Below are 20,359 nucleotides of genomic sequence, written 5' to 3'. Positions count from 1 at the left end.
CTCTTGCCCTCCATGTGGTTCTCTGCCTGAGACCAGCCACCTTCAGAGACCTGCGGCATGGTCTGTTGGGACTGGCTGCTCTCAGGACCTGTTACCCACTGCCGCCTCATGACCTGCAGTTTTCTGCCACTACAGCAACTTGGGGATCTACATCCATTTTTACTAATCCTTTACACTGAGAGCTGTCTCCTGTTGTATAATCCTCTCTAGGGATGGAATTAGAGGCATGCACCACTACCACCTGGTTTCTATGACAAACTAGTGTGACTCCTGGGATTAAAGGTGTGTGTCACCACTGCTTGGTCTGTAAGGCTGACCAGTAGGGATATTTTGCTCTCTGATTTTCAGGCAAACTTTATTTATTATAATACAAATGAAATATCACTACACTGACAGCCAGAGCCTCTGCCTCTGTTCTTGCCTTCCTTTCTCAGTGATGGGCTATGATCTGTAAGTTAAGATAAACCCCTTTCTTCTCCAGGCTAGTTTTGATCAGTACTTTATCACAGTGACAGAAAAACAAGCTAGTACAGACACATTTACCAAGCTTCTCACCTTCAAACCAAAAGTGCTTTAGTCAAAGTGGTCAAATGGATTGTTCACAGTGACTGTGTTAGTTACCTTTCCTGGTATTGTGATAAAATACCTTGACACATGTAGTTGAAGGGAGAAAGGGTCTATTTTCACTATAGTACCAGAAGGGCATGGCTTACTTGGTCAGGAAGATATGGTGATAGGCAGGGGAGTCTGATGGTAGAAGCAGAATGTGAACAGAAGCCAGGCTGTAATCGAAGGTTGAGTTTTTCTTTTGTCCCAACCACTTAGTCCCAAATAAACACACAAAAGTTGATATTAATTACAAATGCTGGCTGATCGCTCAGGCTTATTACTTACTAGCTCTTACATTTTAATTAGCCAGTTTTTATTAATCTATGTATTACCACATGGTCCCTGGATTTACCTCTAGCATCTGGCAGCTACCTGCCTCCTACCTCTGCTTCCCTGGCAGCTGGCTCATGTCTCTTTTGACTCCACCCTTCTTCTTCCCCTCCTTAGTTTGGTTTTTCTGCCTAACCTTATCCTGCCTGGCCATTCGTCTGTCAGCTTCTTTGTTAAACCAATCAGAACATAATTTACACATAATTTAGTACAGGACTATTCCATAGCCCCAGGTCATCTCACAAAGCCTCAAAGCCGGTCCCTAGTAACTCACTTCATCCAGTAAGACTCTGCCTTTTGAAGGTTCCACAAGAATCCCAAACAGCATTACTGGCTGTGAACCAAGTTTTCAAACATTTGAGCCTGTAAGGACCATTACACTTCAAACCAAAACAATGGTAAAAGATAGTAACCATTTAGAAATTTGTTAGTTATCTGTACATTGGACTTTACACCCTGAGTTGTATTTATTTGCTTCTTTCCTGTTTGACTTCACTGTGGTCCCTAGGCTATCCTCATACTTAGAGTACTTCTGTATCAGCATCCCAAGATTTCAGAGGACAGTCCTAAACCTAGCTATAAGTAGGCTTTCTTAAAATTAGAATTAAATGAAATAATAGACTAAAAATAAAAAATTTTAGTTTTTAGTTTTTAAAATTTTTTATTTTTAGCCTATTATTTAGTCAGTGATTCACACATTGTAAATATCAAATATTACATTAAAATAAGTATTTTATTTATTTTATTATTTTATTTATTTTTAATTTTTAAATTAATTATATTTTATAACTAATTATATTTTAAATAATTATAATTTTAATTAATTATATTTATTTTTAATAATCATATTCGTAACACCCAGAATTCAGGTGTGCAAGGTAGAAACATACAGAAATTATAAAAAAGTGTTCTACAAAATCGATAAAACAAATTAACAGAAAATCTAAAACAAAGTTTTACTAAATGAATAGGTAAAGTGGACAGATGAGTGAAGTCACAAGTGTCAAGAGTATAGTAACCACTTGTTAATTCTAAATTGCTGGAAGAAAAAGGCATAGAATTCAAATGGATGCTGTGGAAAATTCAACAATTTAAGATAGCATGGTAAAATGCTAGAACATAAACTTTCCACATAACACTGTGCTGTGTCCCTGCTGATAAAATGGTCTGTTGCATGATGGGAAGTTCCTGGAGCCCCTTGTAAGAAAGCTCTTTGAATTGGATTAAGGTTTGAGTCTGTCTCACCTTGTCTGGAATTTTATCTAATAATATTGCATACTTATCTAGCCTCAAATTTCAATTTATGTAATAGACATTCAGTATCTTGCCATAAACAGAACTCATTAAAACAAACGAAATGTACCAGGACAAAGTGTTCCTCATAAAAGCCAATGGCTCTTTCTTTTCTGAGTCTCAAGGCTCTTACAGAGCACAAGCAGAATTCCATCCAGAATTTCATTGACTGCTGATTCCAATCTTATCACAACAGTTCTGTATTTTTAAAGGGAAAAGGTATCGTTGAAAGATATTTTATTTTGCTCACAGGAAATATGCGCAATGTTTTTCACTGAAAAATCCTGGCTTACACACTTTCTGACTTCACACCTACCCTCAAAGCCCATTTTCCTTTTGGAGTTTTTAAAGAGCTGGATAGCAAGTTCTGTAGATGTTGTAGGTCACAAAGTAGAGTCCAACTGCTATGAGAACGTGTCTCCTGGAAATGGCAGGGAGGCTTCACCCATGATAGCTCAGCAACATGGCTGCCTAAATAAGACCTGAACAAGTACAACACCAATAGTCAAGTTAATTAGAAGAGGAAAATTTAATGGGCTCCAATCTCTAGATGAACTATAGAAGACAAAAAGATGCTGAGAACCAGAGAAATAATCTTCTCTAGGATGACCCCAATTGATTATCTAATACCAAGTAGTCAGTTCTTGTAGCTTAACTCGTGCACTATGGGATGGTTCGCAACTCGGGCAAGGGGCTGGAGATTGAAACACACACACACACACACACACACACACAGAGAGAGAGAGAGAGAGAGAGAGGGAGAGAGAGAGAGAGAGAGAGAGAGAGAGAGAGAGAGAGAGATCATCCTTGAAATAAAAAATGTTCCCTTTATTGTGTTCCAGGGCAGCTTATATAGTGCTCTCCTTGACTAAATGGCCACGTCCTAGCTCTAGGGATTTTTTTAGCTGCAAGCCCACCAGAAACTACTCCCCTGCCCTCAGGAACTCATGAGGGTCTTGTGCTCAGTGCAGCTGGAAGCATAGGAAAACAAGTTGTTTACTCCGGCAGGCAAGGGGTCATAGAAAATTCAGGGTCTGAGGGTCTGCAGTCCCCAACAAATTCTGAAATCATACATGTGCTAGTAACACTAAAGAGACAGAGTATGTCGTATTTATATATTTAGGTTCTTCCTTCCTTCCTTCCTTCCTTCCTTCCTTCCTTCCTTCCTTCCTTCCTCCCTCCCTCCCTCCCTCCCTCCCTCCCTCCCATTCCTTCCTCCCTCTCTCTCTCCCTCCCTCCTGCCCTCCCTCTCTCTCTCCCTCCCATTCCTTCCTCCCTCCCATTCTCCTTCCCCCCTTCTTCCTTCATTTTTTCCTATCTGTAAAGAAAGAGTGGCCATGATTTTGAAGGGGAGCAGTGGGGCCACATTGAAGGTGTTAGAAGGAGGAAAGGTAAAAGGGAAAATCATGCAATTATATTTTATTAAAAACAATCATCTGGAAACTTTGTGATATTTTTGGTGTTTAGTCAGCAGGAAATTACTTCAGGTCAGTATAAGGGAAATGACATAAAACAATTACTAATTTGTGAGAAAGAAAGAAATAAGTTATGTTTAAATATTTTGAGCTGAAGGCTAAATCTTAGAGATATGGCTTCAAAGGAATTAGTACTGTAGCTCCTTTCACTGCTTTTCAGAAAATCCATTGAAAGATTGTGGGTATATTTCTCTCATTGAGGGGGACAGCTGTTCATGGAACAATGCTATTGAAGAGGCACAGTCACTGAGTCCCAAGGGCCTTGGACATTCATCTGCACTGTAGCATGTATCAAGAATTCCTCCATTTTCTCCCTTCCCCACACCCATCTATCTCCCTTGCTCTTTCCCTTTGAGACAAGGCTTTTCTATGTTGCCCAGGATCATATGACATAAGGCAAGGGTGCCCACTCTCCCGACTCTTATTCAATGTGCTGTTGATTTTTAATAAGTTTTTTAAACATTCATGAGATGGATAAATTATTCATAGAGGTAAAATGCCCCATCTTACCCCCCACATCACAATGGTCCAAATCTCACTTTTCAAGGAGTTTCTTCCCACAATCTTCTTGAAAAGCCCACAAGGTGGAATGAAAACCACAAGGCACATGATGTCACATGAGGACAGGTCTTCTGAGGCAGCAGGCCCATCTGCATGTGTGGCAGTGGGCAAGAATGTATCTGCAACTTCAAGGATGTTTAACCACAAAGGTGCATTCTGCCCAGGACACAGCTTCCAAGATAAAGCTGCAATTTTCCTTAGTACCTTGTAGCTACTGCCTTGTCTACACAGTCTCACTCTCTGCATCAAAAATAGACAAACAGCAAAATTATAAAATAATAAATATGAAATAAAAGAAACTGTCCAAGAAAACAATTACTCATTCATCCTGTTCTGATAAACAAGTGTCTTCTTCCCTGGTCTGAAATTTGACAATTTGTATATATGTATTTATGAATGTGTATATGCATGTATGTATGTATTAAACTAGGTTGCAATTCACATGTATTTATGAATGTGTGTATGCATGTATGTGTGTATTAAACTAGGTTGCAATTCATGGCTCCATCTGATGTATTTGTTTGTAACATCACCACCTGGAATTCTCTGTCTGTGTTAAAGGTCACAGTTGGAGTCCTTCCTTGAAATCTGTTTTCTAAGAAATAATAATCCTGTCTAATAAACTCTCAGTCCAGATGAGACCTGACTCAGTCCCAGCATGTAAAATATATATGGCACATGTGTCTATTTATTATTTATGATTATAAGCTTCCAAAATGAAGTGATGCATTTTGCTACTAAGGCATAACTTTCTGTGACTCTTACCCAAATGTAAAATGAACATGTATTAAAAAGTGTACTTGTATCATAGCTAACTAGAAAATTAGTAAGATGTTAAAGCTCATTTGAGATTGTGTGTGTTTTCCTGAAACAGGGTCTTAATTTTTAGTCTAGGCTACCTTCAAACTCACCATCCTTCTTACTATGCATGCCAAGTGCTGGAATTTGAAGTGTGTACATATTACTGTGAACACCTTCTTGAACTTTAACCACAAAGTAGAATAAAATAAATTTGTATTGACATTGTGTTATTCCACTTTTTATTGCTATAATAAAATACCTGAAGCAAGCTCTCTATTAAAAAGAGTTTATTTATTATAGCTTGTAATTCTGAAAATTCAAAGGGGCCCACATCTGGTGATGGTATTTTTACTGGCAGGGGCTCCAGGTGGCACAGAACATTATGCATTCAGGTATGTCCTCCCTCCCTCCTTTCCCTCTCTTCTTCTAAAGCTACCAGGATTGAACCATGGGTTTTACAACCCAATGAACTATCTAATTCTAATCATTATTCATATGTTCCCATCCCTAAGCACCATGGCCAATCAAGTGTCTATCCTTTTAATATTTAACAATAGAAACATACTCAAACTATGTCCAGAATACAGCAACTATGAACAAAGGAACTTTAAGCATAAATTCTTTTCCACAACTACCCACACAGTTATAAAAAGCCTGGACATCAAATAACTAAAATTTTCAAAAAAATTCTCCTAATACTTCTGGATAGGGTTTCCAAAATGTTTGTGTGTGTGTGTGTGTGTGTGTGTGTGTGTGTGTGTTTTCTGAAGGGATTACTATGAGGTCAAATTCTTTTAGAAGATTTTGAATAAGATAAAATTAGACCCCCCAGACCTGTAATGAATCGTTTGGAAATAGTTTGTTAAGGTTAATGTGGGTGCTAACAAATGTTCCTCAAATTTGACTTTTTCCAACATTCATAGTTAAGGAGAGAGAGAGAGAGAGAGAGAGAGAGAGAGAGAGAGAGAGAGAGAGAGACTGCTGAATCATATTGCAAATCTCTTAGAAAATGTGACCCTTAGTGAGAAAGCATACTTCAAAAGACACCAGATTTGTGTTTGATCTTGGAGTTCCTAGCCACAGAATTGTAAGAATCATATTTTCATTGTTAGTAAGTCACGTGAATTCATGACATTTGATGCAATGGTCCCAGACAGACTTAGACAAAAGTCTAAGGCATACTGTTTAACATCAGTTCTTCCACATTTCATTCTTCTCCATGGCAATACTTTTTCCAACTGTGCCATTTATTTTGAAGAAACATTCTTAAGAAGGGTGGGAAAGACTCAACAAGGTGAAAAATGATCTGTGCTGACACTCCCTATGTAGCTTGGCCAAGTTAAGGTTGAACATGAGTTTTTCTAGATGGAAAAGACTGAAAGTTGAGGAAATGTTATTTTCTTTGCCTTCTAGTGAGGATCCTACACACACACACACACATACACACACATGCTCACCATACAAAACTATACATTAATTTTGACAGATAGTGAATTCATGCTATCAAACAAACACAGGGATGTTTTCATTTCTATAAATGAATTCCAAAGGTTTTCGGTTTTCTTCTTCTTCTTCTTCTTCTTCTTCTTCTTCTTCTTCTTCTTCTTCTTCTTCTTCTTCTTCTTCTTCTTCTTCTTCTTCTTCTTCTTCTTCTTCTTGATAAGCAAGAGCATTGTCTTTTCTCTTTTCCTTTTTTCCCAAATGTTACCTTTAAATGGTAAGCTTCTGTACTTTATAAAATCCATGCTGTGGGCTCTAGGATGACTCTAATTTGTATAAGGGTGGGAGGAAGAGGAGGAGTATTAGTCTATGCCTTATTTAGGGTTTCTGTTGCTCTGAAGAGACACCATAACCACAACAAGTCTTATAAAGGAAAACATTTAACCTGTTGGGTTATGGTTTCAGAGGTTTAGTCCAGTATGATCATGGTGGGAAGCATGGCACAAAACATGGCAGCACATAGGCAGACATGGTGCTTTAGAGGTAGGTGAGAGTTCTACATTCCTATCAGCAGACAGCAGAAAGAGAGACTCTGGGTCTGGCATAGGCCCTTGAAATCTTATTTTCTACCTCCCAGTGACGTACTTACTTCCTCTAACAAGGTCACACATATTCCAACAAGGCCACACAAATATCTCCGCTGTCAAGTATCTCCGCTCCCTAATGACCAAACATTCAAATATATAAGCCTGTGAAAGCTGTTCCTGTTCAAACCACCACAATCTAGTTAGTTACCTCTTGTTCCCCAGATGCACCTTTTTAAATTGATTTTATTGAGCTCTACATTTTTCTCTGCTCGCCTCCCTGCCTCCCTCTTCTCCTCCAACCCTCTCCCAAGGTCCCCGTGCTCCAAATTTACTCAGGAGATCTTGTCTTTTTCTACTACCCATGTAGATTAAATCCATGCATGTCTCTCATAGAGTTCTCATTGTTGTCTAGGTTCTCTGGGATTGTGATTTGTGGGCTGGTTTTCTTTGCTTTATGTTTAAAAATCACTTACAAGTGAGTACATGTGATAACTGTCTTTCTAGGTTTGGGTTACCTTACTCAAAATGATGTTTTCTAGCTCTATCCATTTTCCTGTAAAATTCAAGTTGTTATTATTTTTTTTTCTGCTGTGCAGTACTGCATTGTGTAAATGTACCACATTTTCCTTATCCATTCTTCAGTCGAAGCGAATTTGGGTTGTTTCCAGGTTATGGCTATGACAAACAATGCTGCTATGAACATAGTTGAGCACATGTCCTTGTGGCACAGTTGAGCATCCTTTGAATATATACCCAAAAGTGGTATTACCGGGTCTTGAGAAAGGTTGTTTCCTAATTTTCTGAGAAATTGCCACATTGACATCCAAAGAGGCTGTACCAGCTTTTGCTTGCATTCCCACCAGCAATGCAGAAGTGTTCCCTTTATCACACAACCTCTCCATCATAAGTTGTCATCAGTGTTTTTGATCTTGGCCATTTTTACAGGTGGAAGATGGAATCTCAGAGTTCTTTTGATTTGCATTTCTCTGATGACTAAAGATGTTGAACATTTTTTAAGTGTCTTTCAGCCATATCTATCACCATGCACAAAATTCAAGTCCAAATGAATCAACGACCTCAACATAAAGCCATCCACACTGAACCTCATAGAAGAGAAAGTGGGAAGTACACCCAGATGCACTTTTTAAACAATTATTCTGGAGAATGACTCAGTCACTTATCACTTTCTCATCCAGTTGTTTACATATCCAGTAGCACCTATGGAATACTACTATGTGCTACTTGGTGCTTCAAGGAAATAAATAGTCATGACATAATTTCAGTCTACAAATATTTTACAAAATAACTAGCTTTAATACTATGTGGAAAATATCAATGAGCCAGACTGAGATGAAGACTAGCATACAGGATTGTTAACTTCTGGTGGGCTCAGGATTCTTCCTCTTCCCCCAACCAGGTTTGCTAGCTCCTCCTATTGGTTCTATTTCTTCACCTTTGCACACCTGCATTAAGCCAATTATGTTCCAACTAACACCTGTATAAAATTGGACGTTCTAAGCAAGTAAACCCAGAACTGCAAGAGGCAATGAAGGAAGCCTAGAAGGGACAACTTCAGAGCCTGGCTCCCAAATCTTGGCTCTGACTAGGAGCCCACCTTCCAGGGACTTCTGCTATCAGAGGAGCACACACAGAGCAACAAGTGATGTGGTATTCTTCTCTGTATGCTGTGATTACCTTTAATGAATAAAGAAACTGCTTTGAACCTATAGCAGGGCAGAACTTAGCGAGGCAGGGAAAATTAAACGGAATGCTAGGAGTCAGAGAGAAGCTATGGAGTTGAAGCTGGAGACAGACATGCTGAAACTTTGCTGGTAGGCCATGACCTCACGGTGATGCACAGATATGGGTTAAATTAATATGTAAGAGTTAGTCAATAAGAAGCCAGGGCTAGTGGATTTAAATAATATAGTTTCTGCATGATTATTTGGGGGCTGAGCAGCCAGGAACCAACAAGGGGTCCTCTTACAACAGAGAAGCCTGAAGACTTTAGAGCCTGGCTCTTTAGGTGACTCACTCATTGGAGAGGGAAGACTTATGGGAACAGACTCTCCAGAGGCCCCCCTGTACCACCACTCCACTAGTGGCTGCAGAAGAGGGATTCTTCCCTGCCTCAGCCTCTAAGAGTCTGTACTTAGCTGCAAAAGGGGATTCGTTCCTGCAGCTGCTCCCAGCTTTCAAGACCTGCTGCTCCTGACATCTTTGACATCCCTGTTAGTATCACACCTGCTGCTCTGAAAGCTTCCATCCGGCCTAAAGGCTACAAGGGACAGCTCTCAGTTAGCCCCTCAAAACTCCTGAGAGCTCTCGAGTTGAAGCCCTTTCTCAGAAAGCATCTCACTGTTGTTTCTTTTAAATCTTGTGTGGCGTCTGTTTTCTGTTATTTTGTCACTTTAAAGCCCATCAGTTCTGAACTGACAAATAAAATAGCTCCTGTTTGTACTCTTTGCCGTCTGTGCACACCACTCTTGAAGGAGTTGGGATAAGGAGCGGTAGGAGGCAGAAGACAGTCTCCACTGACTGCCTCTGAGAAACCTTGATGATAAATTCCTTAAGGGTCTGATAGAGCTTGAATCTATTTGGGTCTGGGTGTGGACTTTTTAGATAGGAATTTTTATTTATTATTGCTTTAATTTTGTTACTTTTATAGATCTATTTAAATTATTTATTTCATATCAGTATAAATTTGGTAGATCATAACCATCTAGAAATTATCTATCTCTTTTAGGTTTTCCAAATTAGTCAAAATAAAATATGTTCTAGACTTTTCTAAATTTCTTTGATGTCTGTTATAACGTTAACCTTTTCATATCTAATTTTATTAGTTTAAGTTTTACTTAATAATCTTGTTTATCTTTTCAAAGACTCAACTCTATTTCATTAATTCTTTTTAGTTTGTTTTTCTGATTTCATTGACTTACGCCATGATCTTAATTATTTCTTTTTGTTTACTGATTTTGGATTTGGTTTGCTCATGTGTTTTCAAGGCTCTACTATGCACTATTATTTATTGGAAACATCCCTGTGTCTTAAATATAGGAGCTTGCACCATGTCTTCCTTAGAGTGTTTTCATTGTATTATGCAGGGTTCTCTGGCAGAAAGAGTGGGGGCAGAGCTGGACCTGCCAGACCCTCCCTGGGACTGAGTGTGTAGGACGAACCCAGTCCTCCCCTCCTGGCCACCGGGGAGAAACACACCCACTGAGTTGGGAGTCTGTCAAAACAGAATCTTGTTTACTTGCATCATGCAGAAACTTATATAGGCTGAGAGAGGGGGTGGAAAGCCTGGGATGGGCCGAGACAGAGCAAGGAACAAGGGCCAATGCTATTCTATCACATTTGTTGTTGTTTCATCTGTTGTGTGAGTAGGGCATACTGATCTATAAGGAAGAATTCACATTCTACGTAGAAGCATGTGTTCAAGGAAGTAATGAAGCAATCATTTACCTTTTGATTAGAGAGACTAGAGAGATACTTAGTGGTCAAAGCCTTTACTGATCTTCAGAAGACACAGATTTGATTCTCAGCACCCATGTTAGGCAGCTCACAACTCCTTGCCACCCCAGTCCCCAGGATCTCTCCCCCCCCCCCAGTCTCTAACCTCTGTGGGCACTCACATGCACGTGCATACACACAGATAAATTAAAAAAAAAACTCTTAAATTTCTGTGAGAATACACTATATTTATTTAAAATTCTATCAGATTTATTTGAGGCCTAGAAGGGAAGAGTGAAAGAAAAAGAAGAGCCTTGAGTCCCAGGAAATAAGACAGATAGATGTAACTAAGGGCTTAGTTGTCATGGTAGCGCATAGTGTCACAAAGGACTTGGGAGTGCAAAGAGGAAAGAGAATTGGGAGATAAATAACTGGAATTGTGAGAGGAGCTCAGAAACAGTCCCAGGGTGTTTAGGAAGTGAGGCCTATACTGGTGACAGGAAAGATCATTATGCAAAGGGACAGAGTAATGTGACCCAAGTGAATAAGGAAGATAGAGTTCTCACTGTTTAGAAATAATCTGCAATACCTGTAAGTTTGAAATAAACTGAAAAAATTCCAGCCATAAATCAACCAATCAGTCATACATATCAATTATCTGTGTCTATTTGCAATATCAATATTAAGCTTACCATTTTTCTTAACAAGTAGGTACAATTCTTTAAGCAATGACATGCTATGAACTAATGGAGTTACAAACCAGAAAAGAGGTAATGTTCCCTTTCTTGGTGTGTTCAGCTGAATGAGTGGACTTGTCACATATAAAAGTCATTGTAATGCAAGGCTATCCCAAGTGGGTACAAATGGGTCTTTTATTGGTCACCTATTTTATGACAGGCAGTGTTCTAACCTTTAAATACGTTATTTAATTCAGATCTGCTAGAAATCTAAAATGCTATACATACTTAGGTCACTTTCACAGATGGAGAAACTAAATCCAAAAAAATTCAGAAACTGTACTTAGCACTCATGGACCCAAATTCCTCTGATTCATGAACTCACTTTCCTTTCTGCGCTAATCAGTTACTTTATTAGAGTTTTATTGTATTTATTTGCTTCATAGCCAATGAGACTTTAAATATTTATATAAGGATTATATCCACTAGGCCCTGCCTAGCAGAACGAGGACACTTCATTTTGAAAGGTAGATCAGTAAGAGACTGAGAAGAGAGAGGCTGCTTTGAGATTGGGCATTTTCCAGTTACCTGAAGGAAGACTGTGAAGAAAGGTTCTGATCTCTGAAGTAATCAGTACTTTGCTCTTTCAAACCTCTGTTCTTCTATATAATGAAGAAAACAAGTTTTTGAGGTATTCTGTTATTACGATATTTCGCCATAGCGATCAAGTAGATTCCAGCAAGTGTTAGAAAAGCAGCAATAGATGGAAAAACTGAGTCTCTAATATAGGCACACATCCAAAATACCTTCATCTTTTATGACTCGGGCTCTATTCTGCAGGTCTTCCTGTTTATGTATATACTACAGAATTGGAGTCACTCAACTGACTCATTATGGAATGGTCTACTTGAAACTCTTGGTTTGCAATGAGGCATATGGGACTGGTTTATTATTAAAGTGCTTGTACCAAGAGGATGCTATTGAGAAAGCAGTTCAAGCATTCCTTATCCTGAAAGAGAATAGCAGTTACAGAGTTCACAGGACTGCATCCATGTGACTTTCAGCTCATATTGGAACACTGTTTCTTAATCTTAACCTATGCCTAAATGAGTCCGTATTGAAGTCTCCCTCCCCTCTTCCTTCCCAAGAGTGAAGAAAACTGTTCATTGGTTTGCTTCTAGCTAGCAGTCTTTATATGGATTCCTGATTGGCAGGATAATGTCAAAAGTTACTGCAGATGCACAGTTATCTGGCTATTACACCCACTCCACCCTCCCCACTCAGCAAATACTGTGCTTGAGGCAGACCCTGAGTCCCACTTTTGCCTCCTTAGAGCAGTGGTCAGTTGTGTTGCTGGCGAAGCTATTGTCCCAAATAGGAATTTGTTTACTCAACAAGCAAATAAAAAAGATTAAATGCTACCTAATAATCAAAAGAGATTAAACAGTACATAGTAAACATGAGACTCCAAGAACACTTATTTATGGAAATCTTGATATATATTCCTCTAGCTTAAGAGGATCTTGTCTGTATATCTGTTCTTGATGGGAGGAAAGGTTTGTGGCTTTGAGCTGGTGCACAAACATTGAGCTAAGTAATGCCAAGGGCTTTGGAATTAACCTTGAATGCCATTTGCAAATGTTTGGAATAATTTCTATTCCTCTCTTTTTTCTACATCTTCTGCCTCTTGCTCCTTAATATATTCATTAACTGTTAATACTGAGAGCTTCTACTCCAATCTGCTTTCCTGGAACACTTTGAAAGAGAGATAATATGATTCACTAAATAAATAGACGGTGCAGGCAATGTAAATCTTTCTTGGTAATTCACTCTTCCCCTTCCCCACTTTAAATGAACTCAAGAGTTAACCACTTATCTACATATTTTAGAATCCTGTGAAGCTTTTTCTTTTTTTTGCCTTATATTTTTCTCTTATACATTGTATCTGACCACTGTTTTCCCTTCCTCCACCCCTCCTAGTCCCTTCCCCCACTTCCTCCCTTCCCCACATCAGTTCCTCCTCTGTTTCCCTAGAGGGTTCATAATTGCTGCTTCAGTAACTGTGAGCCCCTATGAGCCCTGCTTAGTTGATTCTGTGGGCTTGTGTTTTCCTGGTATCCTAGACCCCTCTGGCTCCCATAATCCTTCATCCCCAACTTCTGGGCTCTGCCTACTGTTTGGCTCTGGATCTCTGCATCAGTTCCCATCAGTTGCTGAATGAGTTCTGTAAATTTTGTGAGTTCTGTGAGTGTTTGAACAGACAAGCAACTGGATTCAGTGTTCCTGTCCCTTTTGGATTGGCATTTGCAGGAGGGGTGAGGTGTCATGAAGCAATCTCAAAGAATTTACATTCTGTTCTTTCAAATGTCTTCTGCAGATTCTTGTGTTTGTAGATCATGGGAATAAGGTTTACTTAGGTGAACACTTATTTCTAACACTTATTTCTATTAAATCCCAACTGGTAGGGTATTGACAAATGTCACTGCAGATGCACAGTACCTGCCTATCCCCTCAACCCCCTTGCTCAGGGAATACCATGCTTAAGGGAGACACTTAATGCAGCGGTCAGTTGTGGTGCTGATGGAAATTTGTTCTCTCGACAAACACATGGTAGATGCTTACTTTGTGGTGAGTAATTCCCAGTTATTAATCAGTAAAGTAAACAACAGGGTCCTATGGCAAACCACCCTGGGGTCCTGAGGATATATTTCTCTGGGGGCACTGAGTAGGGAAGTGGAAATCTCTGGGTTTTAGTTCCTTTGCCTTCCCTAAATGTGGGCAGCAAAATGTTTGTCAACAGTAATGTATATGTTCATTTGTCTAGCTGTGTTTTTTTCCTTTCTTCTATGATTTAAATTAAACTTTATTGTGTGAATAATCTGCTTAGTGTGTGTGTGTGTGTGTGTATATATATATTGCTACCAGATGCCAGGTTCTGGGCCGAATACTGAGTATGCAGTAGTAATCTAGAAGATAAATTCTCTTCTCTCAAAGAACACAGTTAGATAAGCAACACCAACATCATAAAACAAAAAGTTAATTTTTACACATTGTGGTTGAAATTATTACTCATAGACAGTTTTCTAAGAAAGGTGAATACAGTGTGCTTACTTAAGATTGGAGGATTATTTGAGTGGGTGTTATGCAGTGTTGTTATGTAATTGAGTCTTGCACAATTCCAAAGATATGAATGGTATCCTCTAGAGCTGGGCAGCACAGTAATGCAATGGGACTAAAACCTAAAGGGAGGACTGGGGAGGCAGTTCAGCAGATAAAGGTGCTTGCTATACAAATTTGGTGATGAGTTTGATCGCTGGCATCTGTGTAAAGCTTAAATGAGAGAAACAATTCCATAAAGCTGTTTTCTGACCTTCACATACTTCCCATGGCAGGTATAGCCATGTACCTGTGCACATGCATTTGCACACATACACACACACACACACAAACAAACAACACACACAAACAAAAACAAAAATCTCTTAAAAGTAAGGAGAATCCAGGGTAAGAAATTTTTACAGAAAAATAATAATTAGAAAACATGTATGATGGGGGCTGGAGAGATGGCTCAGAGGTTAAGAGCACTGACTGCTCTTCCCGAGGTCCTGAGTTCAATTCCCAGCAACCACATGGTGGCTCACAACCAACTGTAATGAGATCTGGTGCCCTCTTCTGGCCTGAAGGCATACATGGAGGCTGAACACTGTGTACATAATAAATAAATCTTTAAAAAAAAAAAAAAGAAAGAAAGAAAACATGTATGATGGTCACAAAATGAGCTCAGGGGTTTGGCAATAACAGAAAAAAAAAAACAGTAAGAGTGGAGGTATGGATACGGGAAGCCAAGTGGAGAAAAGAATAACAAGTCAGGAAAAGACTTGACTATTCTCAATGGTGGACTGTTATCTGGAAGTTGAGATAAATCCTTTCCTCCCAAAATTGCTTTGGTCATAGTGTTTATCCTGAGAGGTAGGGTGTAGCCATTAGTCAAGCCCTATATAACTGCACTGGAACACAATAAAATGGGCATTCTTATTTCAAGAGTGACCTGTGTCTCTGTGTGTTTTTCAATCTCCAGTCCCTTGCCCAACTCGCGAACCATCCAGTAAATGGCATGACTAGTAGAGGAAAAAATTAAAGGAGCCAATATAGGTTCCTAATAGTAACCCCTCTTGGAGACTTGACTCACATAATACAAAAAAGAAACATTGGTTTGGGCCCTATCTTACTTTTTTTTTCTACATAAAACATAGCTGTGTGTCTCATTTATTTTTTTTAATTAATTAATTAATTTAATTATTAAAGATTTCTGCCTCTTCCCCGCCACCACCTCCCATTTCCCCCCCTCCCCCAATCAAGTCTTCCTCCCTCCTCAACCCGAAGAGCAATCAGGTTTCCCTGCCCTGTGGGAGGTCCAAGGACCACCCACCTCCATCCAGGTCTATTAAAGTGAGCATCCAAACTACCTAGGCTCCCACAAAGCCATTACGTGCAATAGGATCAAAAACCCATTGCCATTGTTCTTCTATTGAGTTTTTGGGAATTTCACATCAAGGATTTGGATCCCACTCTCTGTCGCCTTGCTTCTGCCCTTTGCTCTTGCAGCACCCCTCCCCGAAAAAAAACAACTCCCAAAGCCCCAAAATTTAAAATTAAAACAAAAAAACCTAAAACCAAAATAAAATAAACAAATAAAAAAAATCTCAGCATGGAAGCAGTAGTGTGGCCTACTTAGTCACACTACCTTTAGTCCATACATCTTTGGTTGTAAGTGTTCATTGCAACGAGCCATTAGTCTGGTTCAAGGCCTCTGGCTTCTGTTAACACTCTCAATACTGGGCCCTCAATACTGGGCTCCTTTTGGATATCCTATTGTTGCCTCATGTCATGAAGATGCTGTAGTTTTGTATATACAGGCCCAGCCCCTTTGCATGCTCCAACAGTTCACAGATGAGGTGGATGTTGGGGTCTGCTATCTCATAGTCCTTGTTCTGGGCCTGGGTAGTAGCTGGGTTGGTCAGTCTGCCAGGTTTTCCCTCATTGCCATCACTTAGGTGAGATCTCCTGCACTGTTCTATCTCACCCAGTATAGCAGATAACAAGGAGCAGAGCCAGTTCTCCTGCTCTCACACCCTAGGGTCCAGCTTCTCATACTTGCACCACGAGGGCCAACTTTACTATTTTTCCCAGGTGAGGTGCAGGGCCCCCTTTCTGGATTGCTAAGGTTGTTTAGGGGCAGGGCTAACTCTTCTGTTCTCATGCCCCTGAGGTCAGCTCTCTTTCCTGTCCCAGGTGGCAAGGGGAGGGGGAGCTTATATCCCTTACTCTTGCTATCCCATGACACATGAGGGAGGGGGCAGGGGCAGCTCTCTTGCTCTCACTCTCCCAGGCCTGGCTCACCCGTGCTCCTGCTAACAGGGTCAGCTATATTGTGCTGCCCAGGCGAGATGCAGGGCCTGTCCTCCTTAGTGCTTCTGCTGGTGTGGTGCCAATTCTTCCACTCTTATGACCTCAGGGCCAGCTCTCACACCTGCCCTGGTGATGAGGGATGAGGGAGGGGGGAGGAGGGGCAGGGCATCCCTAGTGCTGCAGCCAGGTAGAGTCAGGGCCAGCTCTGCAGTCCTATTCTCCCTGTTTTCGGTAGTAACAGGAGCCATGGACATTGACACAAACCCTGACTGCGGTAAAGTCCTGGACCAAGAAATGGCCTATGGCTACAGTTTGGGACTGCACAGCATCATGGTGGCAGCGCAGGCCACCCAGGTCTGTATGACCCCAGTGGGTTTTACCATTGAGACATACCTCAGCCCCCAATTCAGATATCTCCTGAGTGCATATCACTCATAAAGATGGAAATGACTCCTTCCTTGATACTGTATCTAACTCTCTACTGCTGTGGACCATTCAGACACAGAAGTTCTAACTGTAGCTGTAATCAGTAAGCCACAGAACTTCATGTGTGAACGCTCTTGCTAGTGATCTATGGAATGCCTTATTGGTGGAGGTTTGAGTCGTGAAATGAAAAGCCATAGCAGAGCTTTCCACGTTACTTCCTCTTCTCTCCCAGAATACTCTTATTGCAGTGGTAACTGGTCATTTTGCCAAGGACTGTAATCCTTTGGAAGATTCCTGCTCTAAATGTGGTAGAGATAGTCATATTACCAAGGACTGAGAAGAGCTCAAGAGAGAGAAAATATTGCCACAATGGTAGCAAGTTCAGCCCTCTGGTTCATGGTTGTGACCACATGGAAGAGAAGCACTATTCTCATGTAGAATTTATACACACTCACTAAGTCTGCACCAAAATGAAGTGCTATGTGTCTGGGGTAATGGATCAAGGAGCCATCAAGGACTCCATGCTACCAATGTGGTGAGTTAGGGCACCTTGAACTAGAATGAGCAATTGAGACTGTAGCCTAATTTGACTGGTGATTGCATTTGACTATTTTCACTTAATTCTCCTTACTGGTTGAAATTCAGTAAAGAAAGACTCTATTCAAGTCTGTGAACTTTACTTGCAAATGTAAAGGAAAGGAAAGGGAGCCTGCCTTTACTCATTCTGCTCTCTTTTCCACCGTGAAGAGAGGTTTTGAAAGGGGAGAGTTAAGTCAGACCAGTAGACAGTTCTGTTTCTTGACTGTGTTCCGCTGCAGTCAGTAAAACCAACTGTGAAAATGTCTATGGGTTTTTATAAATAACCTACGTTTAACATAATGATGGTCTTGGATTGTCTGACTTGAGTAGCTATTCAATAACAACAAGTAACATATGTCCCTGGTCTTTATAGAAAATGCAGCCAAGCGACAGTAAATAAATAGGGAAAGCAAACGTACAAGTAAAATGCCACATGAGAGGAGAAATCATTGCAGCCTTGATGTGGGACACACAAATGATGGCAAAGGTTTAGAACAAACTGTTTTCAGAGACTACATCTACTCTCCTGAGTAAACACTGATGTTTAGAGTAGCATAATTTGGCGCTACTCAGGAACTGCCGAGAAGTGCATTTTCTCAGAAATCAAGATGTTATTTTTGTATACTATATTACTTAGACAACTGTATTTCATTTGCTGTAATCAATTTTTCAAAGTCAGGTGGAATAAGCAACTGAAGTTTTAGAAAAAAAGGAAAATGTATTCTTTAAAGTTTCCAATAATAAGTAGGGCAAAAGATGAAAACTCTAACTTGAGCATTGTTAAGTGAGGCATTCTCTACATTTCTAAACATCCATTTGTGCCTACTTTTCAGCATCCTAATTCAATTGCACAACTTATTTCTTGATTTTGTTAGGAAAGATGTTAGCAATGAGAAAATATAGTAATGAGAAAATAAAGGTTTTTTTCCCAACAATATGTATTAAATAAAGAAAAAAAAAGGATACTTGAAGTAGTATACTAAAGTTGTTAGTTCAAGATACGACCATAGAAGTAGACTGGTGGATAATAGAAACATTAAGATATTATACCTACTGGGCATGAGGAGATGGTTCAGTGGTTAATAGCACTTCTTTTTCTTGCCAAGGATCTAGTTCTGCAAGATCCTCTTTTTCATTGGGCCCACATGGCAGCTAACAACTATGTGTAACTCCAAATGCTCTCTGGCTTACAGAGGCACTGCATATGTATGGTGCAAAAGCATATATGTCGGTAAAAACACCCATACACATGAAGTAAAAATAAATAAATGTTGTTGTTGTTGTTTTGTTGTTTTGAGACAAGATTTCTCTATGTAGTCCTGGCTGTCAGGGAACTCACTCTGTAGACCAGATCAGTCTTAAACTCAGAGATCTGCCTGCCTCTGCTTCCCAAGTACTGGAAGGAAAGGTATATGCCACCACTGTCCAACTAATAGATCATTTTTAAGATGAAATTATGTATGTTGATTTACTCATGAAAATATTTTAGCTTGGATTTTTAGTATGGATTTTGCTATAAGACATAGTGCCTCATCTTGACACAGATAATGTAATAAATACTAATTTCTCATGTGTGAATGCTCTTCAATTTGTGAACACAAATCAAATCGTGAAGAACAGGTGATTTGAAGTCCACAAAGGATACCATAAAATCATAAAAATAGCTCCTGTTGGTCCTGAAAGCAATTTCTTTGGGGAAAGCATTCTTTTTAATTTCTTATCTTTCCTGGCTGAAACTGCTCAAGTGTTTTTCACATCACTGCATATGAATAACATGATACATTGGTACAGCACTCTGGGATAGACAGAAAGGAGGATACTAGAGGTAGTGGCACCCTGAGGGCTGGGAGATGAACACCCCTCTCTACCCTGCAATCCACAGGAGGAACAATTGTGTGCTCTGACACACTAGCTGAGATGCTCTGGGTTTAAAAATAAATGTGCCATATATTTTCCCATTAGTTTTTTTTAAATGAATATTTAAAATGTCCTTTTCTTAAATTCTGGCTCTGGGCTGACACTTGACAGTATTACTTGATTCCTAAAAGTTAATGGGGCTGTTTTCACTTTATTTTTGTCTAAAAAGAAAACCTAGCAATTTATGTCAGCTTCTGCAATAAAGTAGACACTTTCTATTTAAAGGAAGGCTTCTTTTGTCCACAGAAATGGGAACCTTTTTCTGCTCACCCTTTGGGTCTGAGGTGAGTCTCTGAAACCCAGCAGAATGCTCAAGTCCTTGCTTCTGGGACCCTTTGATGCCAAGCCACAGCCTTGGGGGCGAGGCTGGCTTCCTCTGCTCCTCAGCGGCCCAACCTTGTTGCTCTCACAGTGCCTGTGAGTTACAGTTAAAGGAGCTTTTATTTTCTTGTTCTGAGTCTATTCTTCCCTAATTACATTAAGTGCTTATGTGGTAGTAATTATAACCTAGTAGATAAATATGTAGGAAAAGCCCAAAAGTGTAAGAAAAAGGAAAAGGGAAAGGAAGGAAAAATTGTTAAAATATTGTTGACTCAAAAGTGATTAATATTGACATCCATAAGATAGGTTTTTGCCCATTTTTCCTAAACTTCTCTTCAGTTGGCAATTCTCATGGCTCTTACCTGGAGTTATTTTTTCTTAAGTCCTGCCCTCCTGAGGTTTCTTCTGAATGCAGTTCTGCTTTCTGTTTTGTTTTGTACAGAGGCTTTCCTTTTCCTGTGTTGTGTTTCCAACCACTCCA

The sequence above is a fragment of the Chionomys nivalis genome, chromosome 16 (assembly GCF_950005125.1).
Source record: "Chionomys nivalis chromosome 16, mChiNiv1.1, whole genome shotgun sequence".
Lineage (NCBI taxonomy): Eukaryota > Metazoa > Chordata > Mammalia > Rodentia > Cricetidae > Chionomys > Chionomys nivalis.
This window is presented reverse-complemented; position numbering follows the sequence as displayed.